This window comes from Paroedura picta, chromosome 5 (assembly GCF_049243985.1).
Source record: "Paroedura picta isolate Pp20150507F chromosome 5, Ppicta_v3.0, whole genome shotgun sequence".
Lineage (NCBI taxonomy): Eukaryota > Metazoa > Chordata > Lepidosauria > Squamata > Gekkonidae > Paroedura > Paroedura picta.
In genome coordinates this window covers 51645281-51659639 of record NC_135373.1, presented here as the reverse complement: position 1 = coordinate 51659639, position 14359 = coordinate 51645281, and positions in this window count along the sequence as shown.

Below are 14359 nucleotides of genomic sequence, written 5' to 3'. Positions count from 1 at the left end.
AAACAAGGAATAAAGGTGAAGTGATATCAAATAGGTGCAAGAATTCATGGCAAATGCAGGTGAAGGTTCTGAGAGCTTCTCACCTGTTTTATATTATTCTATCCTTTAAGTCTAGCATATAATTGACCCAGGCATCTACAGAGAGGGATACTTGAGATTTCCCGTGTTGTAAACTGATTTGCTTAGCAACTAAAGCTGTCCTTTGGATCCAAAATATCTGGTATTTGAATGTGCCCATAGAGTTGTTATATCTCCTAGAATTAGAATATTGGCTGTGGATTATTTGTTTGTTTAGATATTTATTTCTCGCCACTCCTGGAACCAGCTCGTGGTGAGTTATAGATAGTCCATAAATTAAAACCCTGGTAAAACCCCAGTAAAATGTCAAAACAAGACATAAAAAATTACAGCATATGAATGAGAAAACATGGTGGTATAATCCACTACCCATTCCCCCCCAACAACATCCAATAAGGGAAATGGTAAGAGGGGAGGCATAAACCCCATCATAGATGACCCTGGCGAACCGCTGCTTAGCACCAAAGTTGGGGAGGGATCAATCAGATCCCGGCATCAACCACAGACCTGGCAGAAGGGCTTCATCTTGCAGGCTCTCTGGAACACACTGAAAGCTCCCACAGGGCCCGCAGCTCTTCCAGGAGCTCATTGGCGGCTAATTTGAGATTGATCCTGGATATAACCTCTGGCCAGAAATCACTAAATGAAATGTTTCTAGTGGTATTTTACCTGTACTTTCAAAAAGATCAGAATACAGAGGAATATGCCAAGTGGTATGTTCTATGCTAGCGGAAGGGAACATACGTTGCCTAGTTCGAAACGGTTACACTAGTCTGCTTCTGGGTTCAATTCAAGGGGCTTGCTATGACCTTTAAAGCCCTCCATGACCTGGGACCCACAGATCTGAGGGACTATCCCTGTATGCCAATTACAGCCTCCAAGTAGCCATCTGTTGCCTATCCCACCATTTAGAGTGGTCCATCTGGAACTGACCAGAGCCTGGGCCCTTCCCATTATGGCTCCTGCACTGTAGAATGACCTCCCTGGAGAGATGTCCTCCTTAGGCATCATCAGGAGATGCTGCAAAGTTCACTTGCTTGCCAAGGCTTTTGATGGGGTTTAAATGGCAGGCATCTTTTAATGGTGGGAGGAAAAGAGATATTTGGGTTTAGTATTTTACTTTGGTTTGAATTGGAAATGGTTTTAAAACTATTATCGTGAAGCACATTGAACCACATGGAAAGGCAGGGTAAAATGTTTTAATAATCAAGTGAATGAATGAATGAATTATCAAGGTACTTTTGATGAGTTCCTGAATTTGTCATGACACGAGCTTAGAGGTGTTGCTATTCCATTGGCTCCCTCCTCTTGTTCTTAACATTGCACATCATAAAACAGGGGAGAGAAAAGTATCAGCCACATGGCAGTAATACCTATGTCTGTATAACCCACTTTCCCCCCAGAGCTGGGAAATGAATTAATTGCCCAGGGGCACTTTCCCTGATCGTTTTTCTGTGTGTTACATCACAAATTGACAGCTCATAGACACATTCTGAACAGCTGTTAAGATACATGCAGTGGTGGAATTATTAGATTAGATGCCAGATGAAAATCAAGATATTGGCAATATGTTCACACTTAAATTTCCCACCTACCCAGAGTTATCACCTTCTTAGTTAGTTCCCTCTTAGCTCAAATGAGAAGTAACCAAAGAATGGCAGCTTCAGAGTCAGATTCTGCTGTTTTCCAAATCTCCTCCCTGATTTTCTCATCCATTTGCTTGTATTGTGTATCTTCCGCAGTCAGCCTGCTTGTGGATTTCCTTGAGGCAGCTGGCCGGCCTCTGTGAGAAGACAATGGTAGGCCTGATGAGCTCTTCAGCTGATCCAGCATAACTCTTTTTAGGTTCTTATTTAGGCTCTTTTTAGGTTCTACCCCTCACATAAACGTAACATCATTCTATGGAGCCCAGCATGGCATAGGGGTTAGAGCAGGCTTTTTCAGCCCTGGGGTCCAATGTCAAACCTGGAGGGGTTTCCTAAATAGGTGGGAGTTAATTAATTTTATACCTATATTTTAAATTTGTTAAACATTTATCAAATGGTATGTCCATATATGGTCCTGTTGACCGGCCCCCTCCCCCCCCCCCAGTGACCAATGATGGGCTTGGAAGGAGTGGGAAGAGGAGGGGCCCTGGGTGGGCGTTTTCACAGCTCTGCTTCCCAACTATATTCTGCATGATCCTGCCACTTCTGGGGTTTCTTAAAGCCTGAAGTATGTTTCAGGGGTTCCTCAACAGTAAAAAAAAGTTGAGAAAGGCTGGGTGAGAGTGTTGGGCTATGGATTCAGCAACCCAGATTTGAATCCCTGTTCATGCCATAGAAGCTTGCCACCAGTAACACTGTCTCAGCCTAACCTACCTCACAGCATTACTGTGAAGATAAAATGGAGAAGAGGAGAGGTATGTAAAGCTGCATTAAGCCTCCATTGGGGAGAAAGATGAGAGAGAGAGAGAGAGAGAGAGAGAGAGAGAGAGAGAGAGAGGGAGGGAGGGAGGGAGGGAGGGAGGGAGGGAGGGAGGGAGGAAGGAAGGAAGGAAGGAAGGAAGGAATCATAATTCCTAGAGGTCAAACCAGTTATTATATTACTAAAATTGATACATGTGTCCTCTATATCTGCAGAATTCAATATGGATCCTGGCAGATATTTTGAGTCTATGGTGTACACATCTCTGAGCTCTGGCATTAATAAATGCCTGGTGAAAGATGAAAGGCAAAGAGACAGATGTTTAACCAGAAATTAATTTAATGACACAGAGTACTCCAGGAAAATAAAATTATGTTAATATGTAAGGTGATGTAATGAAAGAAAGTGATGGGTGTGACAAAATTACCTGTCAACAGGGATCTAGGGATGCCAGTCCCCAGATGGGACTTGGGGATCCCTTGGAATTATAGCTCATATCCAGGAAACAGAGATAAGTTCCCCCGGAAAAATAGCATTATGTTCCACTGATCCTGCCCCACCCCAAATCTCACCTACTCTCGACTCCACCCCCAAAATCTCCAGGTATCCCCAAACCCAGAGTTGGGACAAGTATGACTACTTGTCCATAGTGGGTCAAGAGATAAGTTGATGGTTTTGACCAGGTCCCTTGCAATGGAACCAGAGGTACATGCATCACCTATGGCAACAGACAGCCAGGCTTCTAGCTCTCATGCCTCTCCTCCTCACACTCAGCATGTTCTTCTGGCATGTCTCTGCAGTACTGTGTTTGTGCATGTTGCTGCTCTAAAGATTTTATCTAAGAAAGAGCAGATATGTTGAGGTCATTTTTTCCATGTCAGGCATACAACCCAAGATGATGACAGAAATTTATGGCTAATATGTCTAAGTGAAAGTTAAATAGATCTGGCTCTGGAATTGTAGTTGAAAAAGTAAAGTGGTTTCAAACCCTGTAATTAGCACATACACCCAAGGCGGGAGTAGGAGCAGCTGCTGAGTCAATAGTATTTCATAAGTTTTCCGCTGTTTTCCGTTTTTAAATCTTTGAAAATGTTCTGTTCCAAGGTAAAGACACTACTTGGTTTTCTGTTAAGAAAGAAAGAAAGAGATGGTATTCTTCTATTTGTCATGGAAAATTCTGTCAAGTCACATTTGACTTATGGCAACCCTTGATGTTGTTTTCAAGGCAAGAGATGTTCAAAGGTGGTTTGTTATTGCCTGCCTCCACAACATGCCCTGGTATTCCTTGCTGGTCTCCCATTCAAATGCTAGCCAGAGATGAGATCTGACAAGATAAGGCTAGCCTGGGCTATTATAACAACAATCCATTACCCTCCAAGAAAAAGCCACAGGAAGACTAGCTCCACCAGGGGTTCTTATAGAAGTCAAGACTGTCTCTTACATTGTTTCCCATCATTGTCAAAGGTTGTCAAAGTCATATTTAAGCTTAATAAATAAATATTTTGAGGCTACAACAACCTTGTGTGCTAAGTTATGCCAAAAGAGAATTAACTCTGTAAGTACCATGAACCCTGAATTGTTTGTTTCTGAAGGCTGTCATCTAGGACTGAAATGAATTTCCTTCTATAGCTCTCCTTTACAAGATTCTTAACATCAAACATTCTTCAGATATTTTCTGCATGTCTAACTATTATCCAGATATTGGGATCACTGTATTTAATACTCCATAACCAAACAACATAACCAAACAACAAAAATCTCCAAATCTTACATATCAGGATTGCCAGATGTCTACTTTTTTCTCTTTTTGTTTTTTGGTGCCTGTCAGCTCCTTTTTCAGCTCCTTTTTTTTAAAGACAACTGTTAGCACCTGTCCTTCAAAGACTCTGCTGGTATCACAGCTTATGATCAAAGTGGTATTGGGACTCAAGCCAAGATGTTCACATTCATACATTATGCCAAAACCACTGTGCTTAATAAGCCAACTTTCAACGGTGATTCCAGATCCTTGTGTGATGTATCCTAATTAACCATAGTTAGCACATCTAAAGAACCACACCCCCAAATCAGTTTAATTTAACTGCCACTTGTTCAAGGCTGCCTTGCACTCACCATACAGCCATGGTACATTATTGTGTATAATAGTGCATGATTATCACACTAGATCCAAAGTGTAATTTGTATACAATTTGTTTAGTATATTTACAGAGAGCACTGGAAATTCATTCTTTTCAGTGCTTCTAGATAGGTTATATCAAGTTGTGAGGTACTTTGTAGAACTTCTGATTATTACCCCCAGAGGAAAACCTCTCCACTTTTTGCCCATGATAGCACACAGCTATAATTTGCAGCAGGATTCATCTCTAGTTCAAATGTGGGAAAGAAACTGCTTGACCCAATGTAGCTCTGATCCCAAATTCCTCTCCAGTTCTACCTCTCAGTGTCTAGGGCTGGCATTGAGAAACAGGCAAATACATAATATGTTTTAAACATGTTTCTCTTTATAAAACGAAAAGCAGAATTCAAATACAGGTGGACTTCCTTAACAGAGCAAGTGACTGGTCCACTTGTTTCTAAAAGTTAAACATTAATGAGAAAGTCAGTGAAGCAGAGGGTGCCCAAGAAGCATGCATATTGCTCATTGCGTATCATAGAAAGGCATCTGGAGGAAGGACACTAAAATATTAGATGGAGAACATGCCACAGCATTGTTGGAACATAATGTATTACCTTTCATGCCCAAGTGACTTAACACCTTGCCTGCCTATTCCCAGTGTAAAGCCCCAGTCGAGCTGTTTCAAATATAAGGCACATTAGCACAACTTGTATCCAAATGGCAAACAAATCAGTTGATTAAACAAAGAGATACCATGCAACGGTAATTTACATCTAGGGAAGAGGTGTCAAATAACTGGTCAGTCTGGAGTTGTTATCCATCCCACAGGCAACTGGTGTGAGGGGGGAAAGGCTGGTTAGGGGGGGGGGGGTTGGGGGATGGAGCAAGCAGGCACATGTGGTGAGGTGCGTGTGTTTGAAACTGTCCAGATATAGAAAGGAAATGGCTAGGGAGCGGGGCTAAGAGTCTGAGGTAAAATAGTGTGGGGGGAATGGCAGCAAAGGTGGAGAAAGAAGAGGCATGTGTTTTTTTCCTGCCTGCTTCCTCTGACCATAGCTCAGCAAGGCCTGTCAAAGCCACTGCATGGTGGAAGAGGGGAGCTGAACAGTAGGCTCTGTACAAACCAGCTTCACGTTTTTCAAATGGTGACTGTGAGGTGTGTGGAAGAAGAAGAAGAAGAAGAAGAAGAAGAGTTGGTTCCTATATGCCACTTTTCTGTACCCGAAGGAGTCTCAAAGCAGCCTACAATCACCTTCTCTTCCACTCCCCTCAACAGACACCTGGTGAGGGAGGTGAGGCTGAGAGAGCCCTGATATTACTGCCTGATAGTATTGATCAGAACAGCTTTATCAGTGCTGTGGGGAGCCCAAGGTCACCCAGCTGGTGGCATGTGGGGGAGCACGGAATCAAACCCGGCTTGCCAGATTAGAAGTCCAAGCTCCTAACCACTGCACCAAGCTGGCAGGTATGCAGGGCAGCAATTTGCCAATGAAGGGAAAGGAGCAGGGGGGGGGGGGAGAGGAGGAGGGCTGGAGTATGGATTGGGAGGCAACTGGACTGTTTTATGTACTGAGGAGATGCCTCCATCACTGCTACACTTTTGAATAGCTATGTGAGCCAGGAGGCAGAGTCAAGATGGGTGTAGCGGGCAACCTGGGGGTGGGTGATCTGGGAGAGCCAGGTTCAGATACTCCCCCCTTACTTCTGAGCAAGGACACTGTTGTCTGGGTCACCCAGGGCCAAAAAACAAACAAACAGGGCTGTGTTTTGCCTGCCTGATCCCAAAAACACCGTGGACACTTTAAAGAAGATTCTATTTTACCTTTGACAATGTAGCTTTGTGGTCAATGTGGACCATGCCATTTTAAATATATATGTATATATATATGTATATATATATGTATATATATGTATATATATGTATATATATGTGGATAGATAGATAGATAGATAGATAGATAGATAGATAGATAGATAGATAGATAGATAGATAGATAGATAGATAGATAGATAGATAGATAGATAGATAGATAGATAGATAGATAGATAGATAGATGTGTGTATATACTCAGGGCAGGACAATGCTACAGAGGCTACTGTGCCTTTCCCCCTTCATATGAGCTTGCCTCTGATTGCTCAGCTCATGGGATATGAAATAAAAGGTGGTGAATCCACTTTTTTGTGATTTCCCTTGCAAGGCAAATTGAGCTAAAACTTGTGCCACCCTGCAATAGCCTTAGGTTGCAGTCGACGTCACGTGGAGGCAGCTCTAAAAGGCTATCGCAGGGCTGATTCCTTGTGTGGAAATAGCCTGACTCTTTCCCATGCTGTTTTCCCTAGGAACTCAGGAGCAGCATCCTTGGTTCTTCCATCCTTTATTGTGTCCTGCTCCATGTAAAGGCAAGCAAACGAGTGATGAAGACACACCAACTCAGAACTTTCTAGTATAAATGTTTTTAAGCATGTTCGTATTTTGAGTAAAAAATAACATGGTTAATTGGGTGTGCTGGTGTCCAGCCCTGTTTTAAGAATTTGCAGGCTCTGTGATGCTACAGATGCATGCATACGAAAGCTCACACCTTGAATAAATCCTTGTTGTGCTACTTCAGAACAATACGGCTACCCACTTGAATTTGTCTAATTACTGGAACTGCTGGCCATAGAGTTCCTGACAATTCCTATCCAGAAATGACCAAGGGTCCAGCAACCACCATAAATTCTATGGTAATCTTTCTATAGAGTTTCTGACAGTTGCTACAGCTACTCTTTGTCACTTATAGGTAGCTCCAGAAATTGCCAGGAACTCTATGACATGAGGGTAGATGAGGTCTGATTGTGATTGTGATTGTGATTGTGATTGTGATTGTGATTGTGATTGTTCTCCCAGGACACACACCCCACCCACTGCCAACATTCCTTCCAGTTGCCAGGAATAAATATATATATATATAGCAGCAGCATATATATATATATAGCTATATATATATATATATATATATATATATATATATATATATATATATATATATATATATATATATATATATATATATATATATATATATATATATATATATATATATATATATAGCTATATATATATAGCAGCAGCATATATATATATATAGCAGCAGCATGCTACCAGTCAATGAAACTACTTTTAAAGAGAGACAGTAAAATATGGCATACAAAAGACATTGTGGGTGGCTATCACAGGCCTGTTGTACCACAGAGTTTGGACATTTGTAGATGATGCTAAGTCCAGGTTTGCTAATTTCTGGAGATGGAGGGGTGAAACCTGGGAAGGGTGCAGTTTAGGAAGGGGCGGGACCTCAGCAGGTATAATGTCATAGAGTCCAACCTCCAAAACAGCAATTTTTTCCAGGGGAACTGATCCATGTAGCATTGAGATGAGTCTTAATTCTATGAGTTCTCCAGACTATAATTGCAGGTTTTTCTTCAAAACAATATTTTTTGAATAATAAAAATATATTTTTAAATTTATATCCCACCCTTTCAATGCTCAGGTTGGTTAACATCATAAAAACTAATACAGAAGAAAAAAAACTTTTAAACATCATCTTTCATGTCCTGCATATGTCATCCTTTCATCTCTTCTCTGTAGTTCTTCAGTATATTATTACCATCTTTTAAATTTTAGCCTGATTAAAATTTTTCCATATTGATCTTTCAGCATGCTTAACCATGGTTTATATTTCTCATTCATAGGATATTGTGGACTAGATCTCTTTTTCTTCTCTGTTGTTGTTCTATTTCTTTATTTTTTAATAATAGTTCTCTGTCTATGCAAGCAGTTGCTGGAATGCTGCATTTAGACTTCTGATTCTATTTCTATCACCCTTTAATCTTGCTTCTCATCTATCTTTAGCAATTTAAAAAAATGCATAAGTAATCTATCAAGGCTTTTCATTTCTTTTGACTACAGCAATAGTCTTTGCACTTTCTTCCTTGATAATGCCACTGGTTTCAAATCACAGTTCTTCTAGTTCACAGTCTTTATGTTATCTTTAAACTCTTCAGGAATGTTGTTTAGATTTTTCTTTGCTTTGGTGTTTTTCTTCAGCTTTATTATAATTTTATATATTAACTATTCAGGGTCTGTACCATAATTAGTTCCTGGTCTTGTTTTAGTGGACAAAATACAGGTTCTACATCTTTTGCTTCCAATTATGTATCTATTAGATTTCTGTATTGGCTATCTGGTGATGTCTGGTTACCTAAAACAGAAGAAGAAGAGTTGGCTTTTTATGCCCCACTTTTCTGTGCACAAAGGAGTCTCAAAGTAGATTACAAACACCTTTCTTTTCTTCTCCCCACAACAGACAGCCTGTGAGGCAGGTGGGGCTGAGAGAGCTCTGACAAAACTGCTTTGTGAGAACAGCTCTAACAGAACTGTGACTAGGCAAGGGACATACAGATGACTGCTTGTGAAGGAGTGTAGAATCAAACCTGGCTCACCAGAGCAGAAACTGCCTCTCTTAACCACTAAGATGAAAGAACTGGCTGAAATTACTAAACTTACTGCTGTACAGATTAAAGGCCACTGCTCTTATCTACTACATCAAGCTGGATCTTACTGTTGCTTCTTGAAAAAAATTGGAAATTCCCATCAGTGCCTGAAATACTCTCCCTTTAAATGCCAGCAGGTGCAGACACTCCAGAAAGGCCTACTCAGAAGAAACAGCTCTTTCCAGCATGAAAACATCCTGGCTTACCTGTTAATTACAGACACAGCTTCGTTCATTGGCTCAAACTAAGGGACGCCATAACCAACTTGCTTCCTCTGCAGAAAATAGTCTGCATTCTTTACCATGGGATTAGAGATTTTTAAGAAAAAGAAAAAGAAAGAAAGCTGGGGGTCTGGACCAGCTATTGGGTCAAACAAGCACTGGGTGTCCTGCTCAAATTCCAGGTAAGACCCAAGCAACTGAATAATATGACAGTCTTATTTGATGGTCAGTCCAAGGAAGAGTGCTTGCACTCGAAAGCTCATGCCTTGAATAAATCTTTGTTGGTCTTAAAGGTGCCACTGGACTCTGATTTTGTTTTGTAGTCCTATCTGTGGTTGCTTTTATGCTGATTATACTGATGATACATTATATTCCCCCAAAAAATCAGTTATAGGTCAATGTCCTTAAGGAAATCTGCATTCTTTAGCTCATTAGAGAGGCTGTGGCAAAGCTCTGTTGGCCAGCATTTGTTGAGTCAAGAGTTCCTCTCCAGACCAGCTTTTGTTTGCCCTGAAGGCAGCACAACAGCACTGGGACAGGATGGAACTGGTTCCTACAAGCAAAACACTTTCCACACCCATCTAGAAATTTGAGGGAGGGAATCTGACATTCCAGATTGAATCACACTACTTTCTTATGGCAATCTTCCATTTACTCTTCTCCATTTGGAAGAAAGAGCAGAGGTTAGGAATAATCCTAAACATCAAGAAGAAATATGAAGTCAACAATCTCTTTTGTTCAGGGCATCGCTGTCAACAACAACAACAAAAAACCCAACTAGTGCTATGGACACCACCAACTAAGAAAAGGAGATCAAAGTTTGTGGTTGTGGGAAGATTTTGATCTTTCTTTTAATAATAATAATAATAATAATAATAATAATAATAATAATAATAATAATAATAATAATAATAATAATAATAAATAAATGTATACACACAGGAAAGAATTCCTTGACTTTTAAGATTTTAGAAAGATGATGTTTACGGTATTATTGTACTGCCGTGGAGAATTCAAAAACAAACAACTGGAAATCTGTTATCACAAACCATTTTTGCAACCTCATTTTCTGTCTTGAGTCCAGCTGGAAGGACCAAGAAGACTTGCTGCATCATGACAGAAGCCTCTAATGTAATCTTATTACCTTTCACCCTTGTTTTCTCATGTGTTAGAAGAGGTTCCCCTCTGGACCTCTTTTTAAAAATTGGTGTAACATTATTCACCATTATTCACTATACACCGTTCTTCCGTTACTGCATCTGAATTTAGTGATGGGTTACATATACATGTTAGCAGTTTAACTATCTCACATTTGAGTTCCTCAAGAACTCTCAGGTGTTTACTATCAGGAACTGGAGACTTATTGGTTTTTGGGTTTTCAGTTTTCCCAGTGGGTCTAGAACTTCATCTCTTGTCACCTCAATTTGACCCAATTCTTGTGACGCTCTTCCTGAAAGTAATGACTGTAGCCTGATTACATGCCCAACACCTTCCAAAGTGAACCCAGAAGCAAAAAATTAATTGAGCTTCTCTGCCATCTCCCCATCCTATCTGGGCTTCTATCAGTGTTGTTTTAAAGACTTTCCAAGCATCCTCTAGTCTAAGGCGACCAGATTGTCCCATCTTTGGAGGGACATCTGGGGGTACCTGGTAAATTGTACTTATATATAAATATATATATATATTACAATACTATTTTTGCATTCTATGCATTCTATGAAACTTTTGTTGCTCCATATAGACCAAGTTTTTAATCAGTGGTGGTCAGTGGTGGTCAATGGTGTTCAAAGATGTCCCGCTTTACCAATGTTGAAATCTGGTCACCTTACTCTAGTGATTTTACTCTTTTGAGTAAAGGAGAGTTTCACCTTCCTTTAAACAATTCACCACACTTTTGTAACAATCTCTGTATCTCTCGCCAAATCTTAAGCCCTTCTCAGAACGAAGTTTAAAATCACTACACTCAGTGGCTCTGTGACGAATCGTTCCAGCACACAATGAGTTATGATACCTATGAAGCTGATTTCTACAACATGACCTGTGCAAATGTTTACCCAGTAGTTGAAGTCTCCCAGTATCATAACAGTAAGTGCTTTAGTCCCTTCCCTTATTTCTTTCTCCATCTCGAGATCAGCCTCAAGTAGATAATAGTATACTCCCACTTTTAAGTAGCCCTTATAGCCCAGTATTTCCATCCATATTGCTTCTGTTGAGGACTGAATTCTCCTGGCGTTTTATTTGATTCTACACCGGGACGGTGGACAGGAGGTATCTGTTTGGGACCAGTTAAGAACAGGGTACAAGAATAGCCAGGCTAGCCTGAGACTCCCCTGTACCAGGAAGGTGGCATTACTGGCTAAGAGGCCATAACTATCACTGGGCCAGGCCTGGGAGACAGAGCTTTTAACCCTGCTAGAAGATGTGGTGGTCAGATCCAGGAGCTGCCTGGAGATTGGCAACCCTATCTGTAGGATGTTGCCTATCAAAATAGATTTAGAAGTCCAGTAAGACAGTTATATTAGGGAACTTTATATTGTTTTCCAGCCAGTTTCTTTCTGTGAGAGTTTTGCCCTGCGTGTTTATAGTGTACCATGGGTTCATCTCCATTTCCCCAACTGCTCTCTTCTTTAGTTAACAGTTACAATGTTTGGTTAAGACATATTTTTCTGTTTTCTCTGCTTGGGTCCTGCATACCTGGTTTTGACCAGCAGGGCATGGTGTGACTAAAGAGGGAGCCTCGGGGCAGGGGAGGGGGTTCTGGGGCTGAAAGGATAAGGAAGGAGGTGTGAGGGAAGCTGGAGGGCACCTTGGGGAGGACTTAATGCCCATTAGGAACTCCATGCAACCTCACCTCTTCCTGCAACAGACCCAGTGCCACAAAATAGATGTTACCTCTGTCCTGGGCATGCTTGGATAGCTACGGTATTAACTAGAATCTTATCCACCAGTGTGGCTATGGTGCATAGTGTAATCTCACCACAAAGCATGTGCATCTGTTTTCCCCTAGGAATACTAGTTGCCCAAGGTCTTGTAATGAGAGAAGCAGCCTGCAGATGCATCTAAGTGTATCCAGGCAACATGAGCACAAAGACTTCTTCCTAGAACACTCTGAATGGCAACAGAACAGGAAGAACAGTATCTGCAGGCCTCAAAACCTTCTTTGTACTTAGCCGCTTGAGTTCACAACAACAGTAGTTCTCTCTGGATACTGCTCCAATTTCTTCTTTTGCACATAAAGACATTCGACTTGTGTCCAGGAGATCAGGGTCCATGGGAGAGGTCTTGGGGAAGTCATGGAAGTTGTAGTGAACTACCCCACAGGCTGGGTATGAAGCTAAACGGTGCAGCACGGCCAGCTCTGGGGCCCATTCTGAGGGGATGGTGTTTTACCATGTGTCGGCTGCTGTTTGGTGGTGAATACAAATGATTATTTACTAAACTTTTAACAGGCCGGTGTGCACAGACAACCCTAGGAAGAACAGGGGAAAATATAATCAGGCAGCATCTGTCACATGAGTTTCATTTAGGGTTGCCAGCCTCCAGGCAAGGCTTGAAATTCTCCCAGAATTACAATGGCTGTCCAGACTACAGTCCTCCCAGAGCAAGCAACTAGTTTGGAGGGTGGATGCTGTGTCATTGCAACCTGCTAGGTCTCTTCCCTCTAATAAACTAATTTGTCTGGAAATGTAAGATTTCTCCCCTTTTCTGGAATCACTTGCATATGATTAAATGCATTTATTAGGGCTTTTGTGGATTCCTCGGTAAATCAATGGCTTTCACTCCCAGAAATCAATTGCTTTTGTGTGAATTTTGAGTACAAATAATACGTTTAGTTGGGCTTGCCTAAGTTTTTTATAACGTTTATATCTCTGGTACCTGGCATTACGTTCCATGGCACATATGACGGCCCAACAAAGGGACAATAATGTCAGATCTGACCCGCATAATAAATGAGTTTGACCCCTTTGATTATAGAGGATGGTAAAGTCCTCTTCACAGCATCAATGGCCACTGCCTAGGATGGCTACAGCCAGTCATTAACCCCAATGGATAACTTGCCACATAAACTGGGTTGCCTACATCATCCGCTCAGATGCTGATGAGAATGCATTGGCTCAGACCTCTGCAAAAGTATGTGGGAGATGTGATTCTTTCCATCTTTTGGCAGGATGATTCAGGCCAAATGATGACAAGCAATCTGCTTGTCAGTTACCCTGTTCTAAGCAATTCACTGTATTCAGGGAACACCAATGGTAATCCTACTTTGCCTGTCTTTCAACAATTGGGTGTGATCTTCACCCTATCTGAGTAGAGCTAGGTGGGGCCTAGACTCTAGGTGGGGCCTAAAGATCTCTTGGAATTACAACTGATCCCCGAAATAACAGAGATCAGTTCCCTGGTAGGGGAAGTGGTAGCTGTGGAGGATGGCCATTATGGCATTCTACTCCACTGAAATCCCTCCCCTCCTCCAAGTGCATAAAATATTGACTTGATTGGATATGGTTTAACACTGGCCTCTCTTTTGGAACACGTCTGCCTGCCCACCTCACACATACACATCTGTCTGTTGTTTGCAACTTTGTATAAATACATCTGCCTAACGGCTGAATATTTCATGCATCTGCTGAAGCGAGCTCTGCCTCACGATAGCTTATGCTTGAATAAGCATTTATTAATCTTTAAGGGGCCCCTAGGCTTTATTTTTTATATTCCAATGTATTTTATCCTTAAAGTTGATTTTCCTTTACAGGGTCTCATTTCTAAATGACCTCAGTCCAGAGGACTATCTGGGATACCCCGAAACAATCAACAATATCACATCTTGCTTCTAGATCTGTATTTTCTGGTTCTCATGAGAAGGATGTAATAGTACACATCCCCCCTTCCTGCCCAAGGATGTGTATCCCCCCCCCCCCCCAGAACCACAGGTTTCCCCATGGAGGAAGATGTGAAGGCAGCTCAATGCATACAGGATCAAGAAATCGGCTACTCCCTCCATCCCTCCCTT